Source organism: Schistocerca piceifrons, chromosome 4, assembly GCF_021461385.2.
Source record: "Schistocerca piceifrons isolate TAMUIC-IGC-003096 chromosome 4, iqSchPice1.1, whole genome shotgun sequence".
In the NCBI taxonomy this organism is placed as follows: Eukaryota; Metazoa; Arthropoda; class Insecta; order Orthoptera; family Acrididae; genus Schistocerca; species Schistocerca piceifrons.
The window spans coordinates 213,997,398-214,018,085 of NC_060141.1; the positions used below are offsets into that span (position 1 = coordinate 213,997,398).

Here is a 20,688-nt window from a genome sequence, read left to right on the forward strand (position 1 = left end):
ATTAATTATTAAAATGCGCGCAACTTCCATGTTGGCACTACCAATGAGAGGTGGCACGCCACTCTCTCGCTTTAACAACCTTGTCAATTACATTAACACTCGTATTTCAGGTCATGATAACGGTCTTTCACAGTGCTACATTTGGTGTGTGCGGTTTATGACTTATTTTACCCAAGGAAATTGTGGGCAGAATGTTCTCATAGTTGCATGTGTAACCTGTAGAGAACTTGTACTCAAAGAGCCACAGTGGAGACAAGTGATGGAGAACAGGAATAGATATGAACTGGGCCAAGTAAATGCAGAGTGCAGCGATCTGTAAGAGTGTTTCTGGGAAGCAGTCCTCAGTACCTACCGAGGGACGTATGGCTGAAGAATTTTTTTGACCAAAACGACGCCTCCCTAGTCTTTAGTTTCTTTTTCAGACAAGAAGATTTGGAGTCACTGATTGGTCCTCCTTCTGCTTAGGCTACGAGAGAAAGGCGCCGCTTCATAAAACTTTTCCCTAGGCCAGGCGGCAGCCCATTGTGAAGGCGGCCAGTTGGCCGAAAGTGGGTGGGGGAAGCCATTTAAGAGAGGCTGCTGTAAACTGAGCCTTTGTGCAAACCGTGGGAAAGTCATAAGACTCCGTCCATTCTCACGTTAGAAACTGGGACAATATGGACGGAGGGCTGGTGCATGTGTTTAGTGGACACAAGCCTGTAATACCCCTCCTCCCCCCCCCCCCCCCTGACACCAGGAAGTCGCCAGGTTCTTTCAGCAAGCATCAAAAACAAGTGAAACATGTGTTTCACGGGCATGACTGTTTGGGAAACTCAGGAGCCTTCTTTCAGAAATTGGAAATGATCGGCCTAGAAAGAGTAGATCTCTCCGTAAATGAGGGACTTTGGTCGCATCTAGCTAGTTTTTTGTACCAAAACGATGCCAACCCAGTATAAACTTTTCTTTTTTTTCAGAGCAGAAGATTTGGAGTCGCTGATTGGCTCCTTTCGGGATATTCAAAGTGCAGGCTTGCTGCCCCAGTGTGAGAACCCCATTGGTGTGTCTGGATTGGCTACCAGGCCAACAGAACAGGCAGGTGGGGAAATTCAATGAGTAGAGGATAGTTCGATTGATTTGTACAATGTAGGGGCAGTTTCGTTTTAGCTAATTCGGCTCCTATACTGAAGCTTGGTGGAAAGTGGTTGTGATTCTTTGTTTCTTCATCTTCTGAACCTCCCCTGGTGGAGAAGTTCAGGTCTTTCCCTAGTGGGTAAGACTTGTGGTCTGTATCTTGTGGTGGACTGAGACCTAGTAGCAGTTCCCAACTGTACCAACAGTGGAACTGCATATCATCTCGGACATATCGGGTGTCGTGAGGGTGAAGTTTCTCGTCCTGAGTTGGCTGACATTGGACAATTCCAGCCTGCACCGTCGTGCCTGTGAGTCAACTTGGGTTAGCCAGACCAGCGAACGTGTGCACCTCACACTGAAATCTGCCAGGATTTCAGGGCTCTGATGGGTACGTTTTCAGCGTTCTAATAATCAGAACTCACAGCCCGTATAGTTCGCAAATTTCCATCAATGTATCATAACATTACAGCTTCCGCAGCGCACCGCTCCTCGCCCATAGCACGCCATTTTCTGCTGCTGCCTGAATCTAGGGTAAAGGGTAAAATACTGCTCGACCGGTGAAGGGTTGTTAAATGATAATCACAGCTCCCTGTTCTCAGGTGAACCATAGATTGTGTGGTATGCTTGGTCGTAGTTGACTCCATCTGAATAGAGTCGGGCCCCACAGTGGATTCATGTAAACAAAGGCTGGTTGCATTGTAATAGGGACAGATTCAGGGGAGAATTTGCATAGCTTCCACCCCAATGTACGCTTTTCCAATCAAAGAACATTCCTTCTTTGATTTGTATTTGTCATTTTCGTGCAAGATTTATCAGATGGTTGTCTAGTTGTAGTTACAGCAGGATTAATAAAACTTGTCATTATTTTGTAAATTTAAATACGCCACTGTTCTCATTCAGGCTCCCTCAAACATTCACTGTTTTTATTTTATTGTGATGGTAAATGTGTACACCAGAAATTTAAGGCGCGATCTTATTAAATTAGTTAATTTGCTTTTTAATTTGAGTTCTGAAAGTGACAACAGGCATAGGCAACAAAAGTGATATGAGTAAATTCGCTAATTCTTATACAAAAAAGTAAGTGTGTATCTCTCGATTTGAAGGTTGTTGAGAGACAATACTTTTCGTTACGTCAAAATAATAAAATTTAGCATCACTGAGGCATATATTTATGATTAAAGCAAGCCATGGCTGGCACCGATAAAAACATTTAGGTTAAGCGGTGCTAGTTTACAATGAAAGTTCGATAGGCATACCATACTTGCAATCTCTATCGACCTTCAAATTAATTTCCGCTTCTAAATTGTCTGTATAACTTATTAAAATACACACAGATTGCATGCTTATCGTAATATCCAAGACCTCTAAGAAAACTCGAGAAAAACAATTTGTATTTCATGTGAGATTTTACACACTCTGCAAGTAACAATGGACATTCAAATTAAATATTTCCGAATCTAAACTTTCTGTATAATCTACTAGCAAACCCAGAAATGCTTCGCAGCTGCAAAATATGTGCTTTAATTGCATATTCATCTTCTCCCCCTTCTCTCTGTCCATCTCCTCCTCCCAACTGTCTTTGTTCACTTCCTTCTCCTCCCTCCTCTCACTGTCCATCATCTCTTCCCCCTCCATCGCCTCTCCCCACCTCTCTCTGACCTTAAGTAATGTTTATTGTCATTGTAAACAAAAAATTGGTTGGGAGTAGGTAAATCGGTTGGGATCATAGGTGTATTGGGTGTGAGAGAGAGACCTCTCCACTTGCTTGGTCCCAGAGGACAGTAACTTCAATGTTAATATTTCGCAGAGTTTTAACCTGTGAACAGGTAGGACTACAAAGTTTCAGACGATTCAGGTCCTGTCGTAGTGTTCTAATATAAGTCAATAAGACATAAATACAGCTTTCCTGTTTTCTGTTAAAATCGACTGCGAGGCAGAAAACAAAACAGCGCATTGCCGTGAATGCAATTCTTGTTTAAAATTGTACTTAAGAAGAAAGTATACATATAGGAGAACCAGTATGTCTCATGGTTAAATGCCCTGCTGTCTCTGCGAAAAAGAAAACTAAACCGCACTTTTTCCGTCTGAATGTTTATTAGAGTATCATACAAGAATATGAAATAAATCGGTCAAGAACTTTTCGAGATTTTTGGTGACAGCGTTAAATGACGTCTTTTCTTTATGCAGCAGTATAGAAGTACTGCTCCGAATACACACAGCTGGCTTACTGTGAACACGAAATACAACTAGAGCACTACTGAAGATCTAACTTATATACACTCCTGGAAATGGAAAAAAGAACACATTGACACCGGTGTGTCAGACCCACCATACTTGCTCCGGACACTGCGAGAGGGCTGTACAAGCAATGATCACACGCACGGCACAGCGGACACACCAGGAACCGCGGTGTTGGCCGTCGAATGGCGCTAGCTGCGCAGCATTTGTGCACCGCCGCCGTCAGTGTCAGCCAGTTTGCCGTGGCATACGGAGCTCCATCGCAGTCTTTAACACTGGTAGCATGCCGCGACAGCGTGGACGTGAACCGTATGTGCAGTTGACGGACTTTGAGCGAGGGCGTATAGTGGGCATGCGGGAGGCCGGGTGGACGTACCGCCGAATTGCTCAACAAGTGGGGCGTGGGGTCTCCACAGTACATCGATGTTGTCGCCAGTGGTCGGCGGAAGGTGCACGTGTCCGTCGACCTGGGACCGGACCGCAGCGACGCACGGATGCACGCCAAGACCGTAGGATCCTACGCAGTGCCGTAGGGGACCGCACCGCCACTTCCCAGCAAATTAGGGACACTGTTGCTCCTGGGGTATCGGCGAGGACCATTCGCAACCGTCTCCATGAAGCTGGGCTACGGTCCCGCACACCGTTAGGCCGTCTTCCGCTCACGCCCCAAATCGTGCAGCCCGCCTCCAGTGGTGTCGCGACAGACGTGAATGGAGGGACGAATGGAGACGTGTCGTCTTCAGCGATGAGAGTCGCTTCTGCCTTGGTGCCAATGATGGTCGTATGCGTGTTTGGCCCCGTGCAGGTGAGCGCCACAATCAGGACTGCATACGACCGAGGCACACAGGGCCAACACCCGGCATCATGGTGTGGGGAGCGATCTCCTACACTGGCCGTACACCACTGGTGATCGTCGAGGGGACACTGAATAGTGCACGGTACATCCAAACCGTCATCGAACCCATCGTTCTACCATTCCTAGACCGGCAAGGGAACTTGCTGTTCCAACAGGACAATGCACGTCCGCATGAATCCCGTGCCACCCAACGTGCTCTAGAAGGTGTAAGTCAACTACCCTGGCCAGCAAGATCTCCGGATCTGTCCCCCATTGAGCATGTTTGGGACTGGAAGAAGCGTCGTCTCACGCGGTCTGCACGTCCAGCACGAACGCTGGTCCAACTGAGGCGCCAGGTGGAAATGGCATGGCAAGCCGTTCCACAGGACTACATACAGCATCTCTACGATCGTCTCCATGGGAGAATAGCAGCCTGCATTGCTGCGAAAGGTGGATATACACTGTACTAGTGCCGACATTGTGCATGCTCTGTTGCCTGTGTCTATGTGCCTGTGGTTCTGTCAGTGTGATCATGTGATGTATCTGACTCCAGGAATGTGTCAATAAAGTTTCCCCTTCCTGGGACAATGAATTCACGGTGTTCTTATTTCAATTTCCAGGAGTGTATTTTAGTGATATAATAATATTTCAGAGGCATTGGTTGACATCCTTCTGATGTTAGAATACCCAGAAACACATAATGCCTAACACCTAATGGATGCCACATAAAACATAAAGCATAATGCATAACATATAATGCGTAATGCCTGAATGCAATAACATTATAATATATTACAAAGGGAATATAGTTTTCCCCTCGGATAGCTAACACCCAGCGCACATACACACTGTTAGCTACTGGCGGCGTCAAACACTGGAGGAAGTGATAGCTACTGGGTGTGTCAGCTACTGGGATTGCCAGCTACTAGATCTTAAGTAGCGCTGTATCATCAGCAGCAGATAATGTGTATGTGCAGTGGGTATCAGCTGCTGCGTCTTAAAAAATATTGTGTCAACAGAAGCTGAAGTGCGTACGTGCAGTGGATTTTAGGCCAGCATTCTGATTCACAAGAAATTTCTGAAGAGGAATGTATTATGAATTATGTGTCATATGTTGGGCGTCCATTACTGCATGAAAAATGATAATGATTGTAAATAATCTAAATACCTGAAAAATTTAAATCGTAGATTTTAACCGGAGGTCAGCACCTCCTTTCTGATTAAACTCTTATTCTCATTACCTTGATGGAATTCTCAGATAGTGAAAACCATCCCGAAATTAGAGATGATTGATACTCGATTATTGTCACTGATAAGCTGTTAGGGAAACTTGAGACCTGCTGTAGACATTAGGTGTTAGGCGTTATGCATTACACGTTAAGCATTATGTGTTATATCAGCCGTTACGCCTTCTGCATTAGGCGACAGGCGTTTGGAGTTAAGAGTTCTTTGCAGAGCATTAGGCATTAGGAGTTACGCGTTGTTAGGCGTCATTTGTTAGGCGTTAGGTATTGTGGGGTCTAAAATAGTATTATAGCACCTGGTGGAAGTCAGCCAGAGGATTTTAATTCTACATCTTTAGAAACTGTATGCTAGATCTGCCACAGCGCTTTGGATGAATTTAATTATTTCAGTAAGCAAACTTAAAATACAGTATACAGACAATTTATGTGCGTAAAAGGGTGTAAACATTCCAGTGATTTTAGATTTGAGAGTAATACTGGTGTTTTTTAAGCGGTAGGGGAGATCTACAGTAGTCTCTCGTGTGACCAGTTCTTACGCATTTAGATTAATTTAATGGCTCAAAAATGGTTCAAATGGCTCTGAGCACTATGGGACTTAACATCTATGGTCATCAGTCCCCTAGAACTTAGAACTACTTAAACCTAACTAACCTAAGGACAGCACACAACACCCAGTCATCACGAGGCAGAGAAAATCCCTGACCCCGCCGGGAATCGAACCCGGGAACCCGGGCGTGGGAAGCGAGAACGCTACCGCACGACCACGAGCTGCGGACTTAATTTAATGCGTTGTGCTTAGATTGAACTACAACAGGCGTTCAATAAGTATTGCAAAACATTATTTTTCTAAAAGCATGTTGGCTTTATTCAGGCTTCCAATATACCATATTAATCCTCACGCTTTTCGGTACAAAGCTCTGTTTCTCAACATAATCTGCATTCAATTAGACGCCCTTATGCCACCATAATGGAAAGGCCTGTATGGCCGCATGGTACTACCCTACTGGTCGAAACCGGAGCCAAAGTCTTGCTGAATTAGTGACTCCTCCACATCCACTTACTGCTTCCCTCGGAGTGCTTCCCTTAGTTGTTCAAACAGATGGAGGGTACGAGATTCGGACTGCAGGGTGAATTAAAACTAAAGCCCAATGAAATTTTGTGAGCAGAAGTGTGTGAGATCTTGCGCTGTCATAAAGAAGGAGAAGTTCGTTTGCATTTTTGTGGAGACGAACACGTTGAATTCGTTTCTTCAATTTTCTGAAGACAGCTGGATACACTATAGAGTTCATATATCAAACAGAATAACCCCTTCCGAGTTGCAGAAGACCGTCTCCAGGGGGTTCGTGGCTGCAGGTGCGGCTTTGAACGTTTTCTTCGGTGGACAAGCGGTGTGACACCACTCCATGAATTACTATTTTGGTTGGTTGGTTGATTCGGAGAAGGGGACCAAAATGCGAGGTCATCAGTCCCATCGGATTAAGGAAGAAAGTCGGCCGTGCCCTTTCACAGTAACCATCCCGGCATTTACCTCAAACGATTAAAGAAAATCACAGAAAACCGACATCAGGATGGCCCGAGGCGGGTTTGAACCGTCGTCCTCCCGAAAGCTAGTCCAGTGTGCTAACCATTGCGCCACCCCTCTGAGTTGCCGGTTCGAAGTGATGGAGCCACATTTCATCGCCTGTGACGATGTTCGTCAGAAAACTGTCACGATCAGTCTCGTGAGGCACAAGCAATTCCGCACAGATGGTCCTTGAGCCGTGCTTCAGCTCGCGTTGGTGCTGTTGTAGGTTTTCGTCTTCTATTGGTGGCCAGACTGTATCGTTTAGTTGACATGGTTGCGGTTGTTGTATTCTTCTTGTGCTGACTGGCACCACTTGGTTTAGCTAGCGTTGCCTGTACGTAAGCGGCAGCAGCGGCGTTATCGATACGTAGTAACTGTGGCCCTATCTTTGGGGTGACGTCGTCGTCCTTCCAGGTCGTGTGTGTGGGCAGTTTGGTTGGGGACTCTGGAGGAGCCAAGAGGGCAGTATGTTTTGTACTCGTTCTCCTATTCCATAAAGAAGTTTATCTGCCTCTTTAGCAGTATTGCAGTACTTTCTTTAGAATTCGATATCATTTTTCTGATAGCAATTTCACGAAAACATCGCACTTTTTTTCGATGTTGATCAATTTTTCAGATTTGGAGACAATTTTGTGGCATTTGACAATCATCGTATATGTGGAAAATAATTAATTTAAGGCCCTGCTGCGTCGTACGCCATGCGTGGTACATAGATCATAGATGAACCTTTAATGTTTTTACCAGGGCAGTATCTGCTGGTGACAGTAAGCAGCTAGGGGTAAATCATCAGATGATTCTCCTTCGCGTTTTTCAGGTGTTGCAGAACGGTGTTTAAAGCAAAACTTATCTTCAGCAACTACATATTACAAATTTGTTAGTAACATTTTATTTGCAGTCGAATTTACAATCTAATTAGAAGCTTTTACTATTCCTCATAGTCTGTAAGCTAACTCCTCCCACATGGCACCTAGTGGGTATTTTGTGTTGACCATTAAGTAGACGCCGGCCGGTGTGGCCGTGCGGTTCTAGGCGCGTCAGTCTGGAACCGCGAGACCACTACGGTCGCAGGTTCGAATCCTGCCTCGGGCATGGATGTGTGTGATGTGCTTAGGTTAGTTAGGTTTAATTAGTTCTAAGTTCTAGGCGACTGATGACCTCAGAAGTTAAGTCGCATAGTGCTCAGAGCAATTTGAACCATTAAGTAGACGACGCGTACATTGCGTTTGGTTGTTCCAACGAACTGAGTGACATTGCTGGGTTCTTTTGAAGACCCGTTTCCAGCACTGAAACAACATATTGTCATGATTTGCAGCATTTTATATTGCTCCCCAAACTGGACGTTCCTCCAAAAAATTAGATCACTCTCATCAGCGAGTTCCGCGCGTACTTTACTCATCTGTTGGATTCCCATTACCTACGTACATGGCCCAAACCGCCAATTATCCCTGAACACAGCTATCTCTCCATTGCATCGCACGCTCCTCTAAACAAAGGAATCTATCGTGATGAAAATTAATAACAAAAATTGAGAGAACTTACATCAAAATTAAAAAAACATCCAAAAAAACACCTCCACAAGAATATCATAAACGAATTTCTGTCTCACTCTCGCGACGAGAGTTGAAAAGGTAAAGGTACCATGATACACACAGTTACAATACCAGAAGGAAAAATAACATTGATTACTCCACATTAAGGTTGTCTTCAGCATAAAAAGGGCTGCACAATGTTGTGACTAAAATTGTTGATAATTTATCAGTGATATTATATTGGTGAACAAGTTCATAGAGCTTATGTTTTTAATGTAGGTTGTTATGGGTTTGTTTATCGATTGTCATTTTATATTTTTAGTTCACTATTGCTATTTGAGTTTACACACCGTTATCTTGTCGTTTGGGGATAGTGAGTGAAGCTGCGTCAAGTGGAGAAATACGAACATTTCCGACATATTCTTCTGTTTGACTTCAGTACAGGTGCGACAGCAGCGCAGGCAACCGGAAACATTTGCACCTTGTATGGGGATAATGCCACTGGACGGATCACGGCAAGATAATGGTTTTCTCGTGTTTTGACATTAGTGTCTCTCCACCTTCAGGAACTTCGGGGTTTGATGAAGACCGTTAAAATGCAGTAATCTACAATGATCCAAGTCAGAGTACCGGGAACTGGTAAATATGATGAACTGTGATCATTCCACCATCGTGCAACATTTGCATGAAATGTGGAAGGTTCAAGAATGGGGAGTATGCGTAGCGCACGCTGTAAGCTGAAACCAGAAAAACCTACTTGCTCGTCACCGATTGGCTCGTGAGCAACACCGACCATTCCTACCCCGTATCGGTACTGGTGACGATAAATAGTGTGAAATAAAGGGAATAGTTGAGCCCAAACAAAGCAGCGTTTCCCCGTACAATGACCTGTGTGCACCCACAAAAGGTAATGTTATGCATTTGGTGGAATAGTTCAAATGGCTCTGAGCACTATGCGACTTAACTTCTGAGGTCATCAGTCCCCTAGAACTTAGAACTAATTAAACCTAACTAACCTAAGGGCATCACACACATCCATGCCCGAGGCAGGATTCGAACCTGCGATCGTAGCGGTCGCTCGGTTCCAGACTGTAGCGCCTAGAACCGCACGGCCACTCCGGCCGGCCGGTGGAATAGTCTCAATATGTTTACCACAAATTACTTCCCCAAGATGTAATGATCACTGCTGACGTTTATTGTCAACAACTGCGAAGTATTCCAGACGCTGTCCAATAACTACGACCAAGAAGACAATGCGAAGTGATGCTTCTGCACGGTAACGCCCGCCCGCATTCTGCTAAACTGACTAAAAACACCATACAGGTGTTGGGTTGGAGCCGGCCCGTGCGGCCGAGTGGTTCTAGGCGTTTCAATCTGCAACCCCGCGACTGCTACGGTCGCAGGTTCGAATCCTGCCTCGGACATGGATGTGTGTGTTAGTTAGGTTTAGTTAGGTTAGTTAGGTTTAAGTAGTTCTAAGTTATAGGGGACTGGTGACCTCAGATATTATGTCCCATAGTGCTCAGAGCCATTTGAACCATTTGTTGGGTTGGAAAGTCCAGTGCGTCGAAAATTATTGATGGCTAAAATCTCTGTTACGTGTATCTACTGTGTTTATTAAACTTATGGAAAAGCGCTACGAACTTATGCGCCAACCCAGTATAAAATGGTTGACAGACAGCAAAGCAAAATTTGAAAACAAACTGAAAAAGTTTCTCCTTGACAACTTCTTTTATTCCGTAGAAGAAATTCTATTGTAATGTGTAAAAAGTAGTGGGCAGGAATTTCTAACTCGTATCTGTGTATTTTTTTAGAGAAAACCTTATGTAGCCACATGTACGAATTAATTTGCGAGGGAAATGTAAAATAATTCGTTCCACATCATTACGATTTATCGCGCAGATGATTCATGGAATATGAAAGTAAGTAAAACTAAAACTGAGAACATGTAACAATCATTATTTAAATTTTACCATTAATAATTTATTCACTAAATAAATTACCTCATTTCATTTTATTTAAGTGTCGTCGAATCTGGGCTACATCATTGTTTTAAAATGTACATCCTTTGGGAATCCAGAGACATGTTTTCAGAGTCTTGTTCAAAGACTTTTGGCCACATCGGATATATTTAAGATGCTTCCTGCGCTTTGGATTCCTACACTTCACTGGCAGCATAGGCTCTCACATGATACATTGTAACAGGGTTAGCAGGTAGACTGAAAACGCCAAAAGGAGAATTATAATTGAAACTCGTCACAGTCAGATTAGTGGACCGACCCCAGATAGAAACTGGACAGCCGACAGGAGAAACAACAGGCCGTGGTTATTCAATTGGTGATCCGTGAGGGGTAGTCTGCGCGAGTATAGGTCCTTCTAGCCACTGCCAACTGCGGGCGTTCCTTCCACGTAGAAGTGCCGCAGAAGGCTGAATGCGCTGCCGTCCGCAGGCCACGTGGCAGATCGATAGCCTCCCTCAGCTGTTCCGCTGCATACGCACTTTCACGCACGACCCACGCTCCAAGCACGTCGAGAGGGTATCTCGCACCAGTGGCGGATCATAGGCCCAAACTCTGGAGAGGCCAGGAAACATATTGGAAATCGTCCTTTCTTTCCCTTTTAATGTACGCATACCTAACGTTCCTAACGACCACCACCACCACTACTAGAGTTACACCTAAAAGGACAAGGACAACGACTGCTGCTACGGATAATAATAATAATAATAATAATAATAATAATAATGATACTCAGCTTTATGCACAAACGAACTGGTAAATTGGGCTTCTGAGCATTGTTACGTGTAAAACAAGTTAACTCGACGATCCTTCTTCTTCGCGAATCTTTCGATGACATCGCCATACCACGTGTCTCAGCTTTCAAGTATTCGCAGTACTAGTTTTTCAGTTGAGGTACAAGCAAGAACTAATTATCAATCCTGGACCATGCTGTTGCTCAAATACGTTTTTACGCGTTTAAGACAAGAAAAACTCCTGCCAACTGAAGCACTTCTTGAAAGGATGGTAGCAATTAGACAAAATAGTTTGAAAGCTTCTGGAAGAATTTAGTCCATTTCATTCTCAGTTATTGTTTTATTACGTCTCCCAAACTGACAGAGTAAAATGTTTATTTATGCTGGCGGGACAATACAGTCTCCAGTTTTACACGCAATTGCGAGCGACTTAAGGACTGCGCGCGCATTACCATGTACACGTAATTAATGAATCCATCCAGCCAGTCTACAGGGACATGCTGAGCATAATTGTCGAACTGAACAATGTCGCCTAATTTAAGTAGGAGCGGTTAGCTACCATGTGAAAATATTGTTTCTACTTGTGTTACAATATTATCTAGGGCGTCGAAGTACACCTGTTTCTATTTTGACGTCAATGGATTGGCAACGTATTCATCCATCATTACACCTCTGTTCTTGGAAGCTTTAGGTTAGAATTAGTCGAGCATCTCATGGAATTTAAAAAGGTCAATCAATTTATCTTCCTTTCTGAAGTTTTTCGTGTGAGCTATGCATTCTGAGACAGCATTATAGCGAAACTGTGCATAATCTTTTTTCTGAAGAATGCTGAAAAGTAGTTCAGTCTTTAAAAATATGCTTTCAAAAACATAGAGAAGAAAAACAAACTCTAGGAGGCTATTTTTGAAAGCACAGGCTTGTCTCTCAATCGTTGCACTAGTGTCTGGACTGCCAATTATTTCATTTAAATCCTCAATTGTCTCCGGACAATTTTCGAGAAAGGCGGATATTATTCTGACGTTACAGTTCCATTTCAGTTCACTATTGGAAGAAATGTCTTTTTCCAGCAGTACTGTCCACAATGGCTGTGCGTTTGGAAGGCCGGTGGGAAAAGCAGGAATACCCTGGAGCGCGAAGAAGATACTGGTTTTATGTAAGAACAGCTCTGCTATAAAACTAAATTTAAAAGAGTGCATAACAGTGAGTAAAAAGAGCTTGAGAGGCAATTTCATGGACCTTACCTTGAAGGCCATTTAATTCTGCTCCCAGAACAGAAGCACCACCAGAGGTTTGGGCCACCAGTTTGTTCCTTATGTCATAATTCTGAAACACGCCACTCAGCTCAGTGAATCAAGCAGCAGCAGATCTCAACAGCATGAAAACCAAGAAAATGTTCTTCAATGTCGCGTTACAGTCCATCAGCCTCATAAAAACAGAGCACTGTGACTTGCCCAGAACTCCTGTTACTTCGTCCACAATGCAAGCATAAAATGAGGTTCTATCCAAACTTGAATGTATCTATTCACAGACAGACTCATTTATACATTCAACCAGTTCATTCTGTATAGTTTTCTAAAAATAGCGGAAATAGCCCATTTTCTTCCAGTGGGCTTTCAAATCTTCTTTTCTGTTTAGAGCAAGTTTAAAAATAGCTCTGTAATTTCTGGGATTGAGGAATCTTCTGTGTTCATCATGACCTCTGAATGGTAGTTCTGATTTCACAAAAGATATGTGGCACCAATTAGAATTTTCATGATCTCTCTGTTAGTTTTTACTTCATTTCTGTGTCCGATTTTCATTGGTTTGTATTGTTTGTTAAGTAGCTCTGAAATACTAAACACTTGTTTGGATAGGTCTTTAAATGAAATAAAACTACTTAGATGAACTTTAGAAGAAGCATGCTGTGATAAACCTCTAGACATATTCTTCAGATCGTTGAAACCCTCAGGGGAATATACAGTGCTTAAGAGCCAACATCGCCAGCTGAATAATTTTCCTTTTGTAGGACTAGTACATAACCACTTGTGCTGCTTATACCATGAAGCTGGACTGCACGTATTTCGAACTTATTTTTCTGAAGAAGGTGTAACGTCGGTGTTGGGCGTCCTTTCTTCGAAGTCTTACGTCCTTCAGTTTCACATCTCCTTGAAAACGAAAGCTCCTACAAGGAAGTAATGATGTCATCATTTAACAGCACCCATACATGGTTGGGCTTCATCCATACCACTGCACATGGGAACAAGGGAATACTACAGAGGCGGCACCGCAGCAACTGGTTTCCCGTAGCCTAGAGGCGCACGGCAGCACAGCTAAAGCAGCCTGCATCACCCTTCCTGTTCCCAGCAGTGACGTACCGGTTACCATAGCAACCGTGCGTTTGCAGGCGACTTGGCTTGCGTCTGACCTTCTCGCCATATAGTTTGCGCCTCTGTCTGCTTTAGATTAGGCCTAAGCTTTCGCACTTTGATTTGCTCTCTAGTGCTGGTACTCTAAAAGAAGTAACACAAGCTAACATCTTTCGCGTTCTCTGACAAAAGCGCACAAAAGTTTATTCCGAAAATAATTGTTGCTTATTCCCCTGATACTACACCTACTACAGTAAAGTGAGGATGCCCAACCTCCCTTGCTGCCTCTGATTAGCAGCCACATGTGCCACCCCTGGATATGCGGGCAATCCAAGTGATGTCCGAAAGTCCTCCAAATGCCAGTGGAAGTTCCACAAAAAAAACCACACTGATGCTCTGAGCAATGTTCTAGTTTGCCATTGTCTTCCTCTGATCTCTACAAAGTGTCATGTACTGTGTGGATGATTGTGATTGCTTGTACGTGGCAGGTAGTCATTAAGTTTTGATTATCACCTCGAAAAAATAAAGCTGCTTTTTTAGGTGGTCAACTAGAATCCTGGGCTATAGTGAAATACTTGTGCCACAATACTGTAGCTCATCGATAAAGACGAGTATGGTAATAACTAGTTTTCTGTGTCTGAAGGGGAACAGTGATGCTACAATCAATGCTGAGTTGGTGGAAGTGTACGACAACTACACATCAACGTATGGCACAGAGATTAGGTGGCAGAGACGTTTCCAGTGAGCACAGACAAGTCTGAATGAGGAAAAAAGAAATGGATGACAATTTCTGGTGAAAAACGGGGCATCGCAAGAGAAGCAGAGGCCCTGGTGCTTGAAGACCGACTTCTCACATAATCGAAGCGCCAGTGTAAAAATTGAAAATCAGTCTTGGATCAGTTTTCAACATCTCTCAGAACAATGTGGTACGAGGAAAAGGTAGTTGACCTCTGCGTTCTGTATCTGACTGCGCCTATTCAAAAAGCCCACCAGCAATGGATATGTTGCAGTTGTGTCGCATCAATTTAGATGACTTTTTTATCCAGCTAATCGCCATGGACGAACAAACGAGCAAAGCAAACAGTGGAAATATGTGGATTCATCACCGCCGACGAAGGCGAAGACCCATTCAGCATCGTGAAAGTTGATGATGATGATGATGATGATGATGTTTGGTTTGGAGGGCGCTCAACTGCACAGTCATCAGTACCCGTACAAATTCCATTTTTACACAGTCCAATTTTTTTTAGCACTCCAGTCTAGCTACCGTCAAGAATGATGATGATGATGATGATGAAATAATGAGGACAGCACAAACGCCCAGTCCCCTGGCAGAGAAAAATCCCCAACGCGGCCGGGAGTCGAACCTGGGACCCCGTGATCCAGAGGCAGCAACGCTAGCCATTAGACCACGAGCTGCGAACTGGAGAAAGTTTATGCTGAGTGTTTGAACAACGCCCCTACTCATTCAGTACAGGACACAGTCACATAGTCCGTCTGCTTAGCTGAGTGGTAACGTGCTTGCCTACCACGCAGCAGACCCGGTTTTGATTCCCGGCCTGGTTGGGGATTTCTCCACCCGTAGACTGTGTGTTGTGTTGTCCTCATCATCATCTCACCATCACTGACGCGCAAGTCGCCCAGTATGGCGTCACTTAAAATAAGACCTGCACCCGACGGTCGAACATCCCCGAAAGGAGCCTCCCGGCCAATAATGGCACACGATCATTTCATTTCATTTACAGACACATAAGATGCTTCAATGAACTGTAAATTTTGGTCTCATCCACACTATTCTCCTCACGTGGCACCAAGTGACTTCATCCACTTTCCTCGGATGCCGAAACCATAGCAGGGCAGACATTTCCAAAGTGAGGGAGGAGTGATTTTCGACTTGGCTGAACTCTGCCGTGGACAATTTTGATGATGTGTCTGAATTTCTGTGGAGGAATGACAGTCCATTCTTCCTCAAGAGCCTAAACCAGAGAAGGCAGTGATGCAGGACACTGTGGTCTGGAGTGAAGTCGACTTATCCAAAAGGTGTTCCATTTGATACATTCCCTCACAGATGCTACTTTATGACAAGGTGCACTGTTATGCTGACACAAATAGTCATCATCTCCGACATTTCCCCCTACTGTATGCACCACATAACGCTGTAAAATGTGTTCATAGCCTTCCGTCTTTAGCGTTTACTTAAGCCAATAACCACGACAAACATTCCCACACTGCAATGCCACCTCCTCGGTATTTCACCGCTGGCCCTACTCTTGGTGGCAGGGGACGTTCTCCAGGCATTCGCCACAGGGTGCAGGGTTATTCATCACGCCAAATCACCCATTTCCGGTCATCCACTATCCACCTGCGTTGCTTTACAACATGTCAGTGTCACTTAACATTGACTATAGTAATGCGTGCCTAACGAGGAGCTGATCGACCACTGTGCGCCACCCATTTTAGCTCCCTATGCACCGTCACTGAGTTCGCCGTACTGCTGCCATCACTTTAGGATTCATGAGTGACCCTTTCCACTGATTTTTCACAACTACCCTCTGCAATTCTCGACAGTTCCTGTCCATCAGTACGCAAGGCCTGCCTGTTGCTGGTTCAGCTGCGGTTGTTCCTTCACGTTCCCACTTCACAGTCACATCACCCACAGTCGACTATGGTGGCTATAGAAGGATTAAAATGTTGCTTGTACATTGCTCTCTTGGTCGACCCATTCTGCTATTACTGCTTTCCTACTGACAACACAGTACTCCCCGCCTGATTTTATACTGTCAGATCTGACTCTCACGACGTCTAGTGGTCTGTTCCTCATTATATGTTGTGCCCGAATACTTTTAGTCAGATAGTGTAAACTATGTCTCTTTGTGTTATCAGTAAATTACGTCACCGAGGGCATACTAAAGACTGTGACTCTTATACGTAGGGTAATGTCAAGCCAACTGAATTGAAAAACAATCCGTGCAGATGGGCTGCCTGCTCTCACCTTTGGGTGCCTGTCCTCTGCATTCGATGGAATGTAGGACCCGTGAATACATGCAAGACGTGCACATTAGATATGTGATGTGCTAGTCGTCAGGTATCTGCCTCTTTGGAGCGAGCGTGGTCGTCACCGAAAAGAAATCCCTCTCGTAATTCCAGTACCGTTCTGACGATCCAGGGCGGCATAATTAATGGAAGTGTGATGGGACACCGTCGTGTTTCGTCACACGAATACGTCACTGTTACGTAGTTATCCTCGCAGTCATCGTCTGCGACAGAACAACCACTGACATAAACTAACTGTAGCTTAGTAGTGCCGACCTCTGTGGCCGAGCGGTTCTAGGCGTTTCAGTCCGGAACCAAGCGACTCCTATGGTCGCAGGTTCGAATCCTGCCTCGGGATTGGACATGTGTGATGTCCTGAGGTTAGTTAGGTTTAAGTAGTTCTAAGTCTAGGGGACTGATGACCTCAGATGTTAAGTCCCACAGTGCTCAGAGCCATTTGAATCATTTTGAGGTTAGTTGTGAAACATTTTTTTCATTACTTACCATGAATAAAAGAACAAAAGAACAAAGCAAAAAGGCCTGATAAAAGTCTTAACATGAACTTTATCTTTAATTTTATGAAAAGATACAAAGTTTTGTTTGCCAGGGTAACTCGTTATTTGAGTGCTTCTTTCTTTAGAATCAATAAAATTATAAATTAAAAAGGGACAAAGGCACAAATTTTTATTGAACATCAACTAAAATAAATTTTCTTACGTAATAGTTGAACTGTGTATCTTGGGTATTACTTGGCGTGCAGCATTTTAAGGTTGTTTCGTGTTTTGTTGTTGCTAGTGTACTAAACGTAATTCGCTGAGCAGTTTAAAACAATTTTGGTAAGCTTACTTGTTAGTTCAGAGCAATAGGCATATACTGACGTTTTCATGCATCGTTACATGTCAGTACTCATATTCAGAAACAAGTGTAGAGACTGCTAGTACGTATTACTTGGTTCAAATGGCTCTGAGCATTATGGGACTTCACACCTTAGGTCATCATTCCCCTAGAACTTAGAAATACTTAAACCTAACTAACCTAAAGACGTCACACACATCCATGCCCGAGGCAGGATTCGAACCTGCGACCGTAGCAGTCGTGCGGTTCCGGACTGAAGCACCTAGAACCGCTCGGCCGTCGCGGCCGGCACGTATTACTTTCAAAAGTTACCAGTTAATACGTCTTTAAATGCAACTTTGGGATTTTATAGCATTAAGAGATTTCTTATGTCTTTTTCTATACGCGAGTGTCAAAAATTACGCAATTCGTGGTGCAAACTGAGTTAAAATATCGAAATTAACAGCCTGATAAGCTGCTTGCTGAGTCTTTGTAATTCTTTCTTAGTGGACTGCCGACCGTATTATTATTATTTATTTATTAATACTGGTGACATTCACCGTAGGCGGAGACCATTATCTACTAGTCGACTGCCGTATACATCGCAGAAGTCTAAGTAGGTTCAGTAGTAAGATTTCTAATTCACACCACAGCAGAGAACCGACTGATGGACTGATGGGCTTCTATAGGACAGGTAAACACACGAAATTTGATCCACGCTCTATCAAGTGAATCCCGCGGCTGTTTAGTATCGTTGGTAAAGAACGCAACCAGCCACAAGTACTTTCAATGACCTTCATTTTAATGATGTAACCGGTTTCGGTCTGTCATGCCCATCCTCGCATGGTTCCTTTTCCTGTTTCTCCACAGTGTCGGCTTTGTTATATCGGTTTTGGAAATGTTGTTGACATTTCGTGACCGAATGCCACTTCTGCCCCCCTAAGCTGCGAAGGAATCCTGTCTGTCGGCATCTTGTGTAGATCTCATGTGAGAGTGTGACAACGTTTTCTGGGCGTTCGTGTAGTGCGTATCTGACGCGGGACACGGCTACCTACCCTAAATTTAGGTACTTGGATATGGAAAAAACCACAACCAGGCTGACCGGCCACCAGCCCTCATCATCAGTCTGAGAGGAGGATTCAATATGAGGTGGCTGGCCTCCTGTGTCCCAGGGTCGTGTGCATTAGAGCTCTCAGATATCTGGGCGAATTCATCTTCAAATGGATAATTTTTGCAGTTACATAAATGTATTTCTCAGCAGCATGTCGTCCGTTTATGCAGTGCACTTTATAAGGTGTCTAGACCGCAAAAACACGCTTATTTCTCTGCTAAGTGCAGGGGTAAGATTACCCTAATCCGGTTATGACATTGTGTTTGGTTGTGTTCTTCGTCAACAAAACCTACCTGAGTTACGATCTGGCCTACGTTTCTTCCAGTAAGATATACGTTTGTGAGACCTCTTTTCCTGTTAGCTTCTACGTCTGCACTAACCTCCTCTCTGAAAACCACTGTGAAGTGAATGGCAGAGGGTACATCCTATTCTGCCACTGTTAGGGTGTCTTCCCATTCCATTAGCATGTGGAGGTTGGGAAGAATCATTACTTAAAAACCTCCGTAAGCGCTGCAGTTAGACTAATCTTGTTTTTGTTTTCCCTACGGGCGTGATACGGAGGGCCTTGCAGAGCATTCCTGGATTCCTCACTCAGTACTGGTTTCTGAAACTTTATAAGCAGACTTTCCTTGGATAGCTGACGTCTGTCTTGAAACAGCTGTCAGTTCTGGTTTTTCAGCATCCGTTGGCGCTCTTCCATTGGTCCAACAGATCTTTGACAACTCATGCCGCCCTTTTATGTGTAGCTTCAAAATCTCCTGTCAATTCTAAGTGGTATGTGTCCGAAACACATGTGCAATATTCTAGTGTGGGTCACGTGAGTGTTTTGTAAGCAATCTCCTTTGTCGATTGATTGCATTTTCCTAGTATCGCATCAATGGACCGAATCTGTCACCTATTTTATCTACGACTCAATATATCTGATAGTTCCATTTCATGTCCGCACAAATAAAAACTATATTTCTGAGAATCTTTTTGGAACACCATGTACATTAAAAGAAAGTATTGTATTGTATGTTAACCGGGGACCTATAAACGACGGAGAGCCTCCATCCCCGCCGCAGCCGCAGTGGTCCACATCCCCAAGACGACTACCGCAGTCCACTTCACCCTTCCGCCGCCCCACACCGAACCCAGGGTTATTGTGCGGTTCGGCCCCCAGTTGACCCCCCAGGGAACGTCTCACACCAGACGAGTGCAAAGACTATGTTTGTGTGGTGGAGTATTGGTGGTGTACGCGTACGTGGAGAACTTGTTTGCGCAGCAATCGCCGACATAGTGTAACTGAGGCGGAATAAAGGGAACCAGCCCGCATTCGCCGAGGCAGATGGAAAATCACCTAAAAACCATCCACATACTGGCCGGTGCACCGGACCTCGACACAAATCCGCCGGGCGGATTCGTGCCGGGGACCAGGGGCTCCTTCCCGCCCGCAAAGCCGTGCGTTAGACCGCACGGCCAACCGGGCCGGCTAAAAGAAAGTAACTTAAATAAGTTGTAATTTTGTAGTAAAGTATGAAAGCTAGTTGCGTTAGTTGATATCTTGTGACATAGTGAGAATTCCAGGATCCAACTTGGCTCATGCAGCACCTGGTAGCTTTTGCCTTGTTTTATAATCCTGAGCAATTGCAGTAGATATGCACAGTGCAGTGACACATCTGAATATATGTGATATCTGTACTTTCGGACGTGTCAGGCCCCATTTTGATCCTGCGGCCACTGTGAATCAAGACACAAAGTAATTAAAGACATTAGCTGCCAGTGAGCATTGATTTATATCAACGGGGCAAGTTGAAAATTTGTGCCGGGCTGAGATTCGACCCCGGGTCTCCTGCTTACTGGGCAGAAACATTGACCCCTAGGACTTCCAGACACAGTGGCCACCACATCCGCGTGGTCTACCCTTGCAAGCCTCCCATCAGACCCAAATTCTCCCTTTCCGAAAGAAAAGACACCACATATACAAGGCCAGTGATCCATCCAGTGCGGATGCGCACCAAGCACCAACTCTTGCGGGAATCGGCGAGATGCCGCGAGTAATAAGGCTCATGAGCAGGGGCACTGCATCAGTAGTATGAGGCGCAAGTTGAGAA

General features: G+C 44.4%; 1 protein-coding gene across 1 annotated transcript in view; it reads left to right on the plus strand.

Moving 5' to 3' along the window:
- The window catches only part of LOC124795517, a 325,898-nt gene that overhangs the window by 284,871 nt on the left and 20,339 nt on the right, over positions 1–20,688 (plus strand). The gene's annotated exons all lie outside the window — the stretch shown is intronic.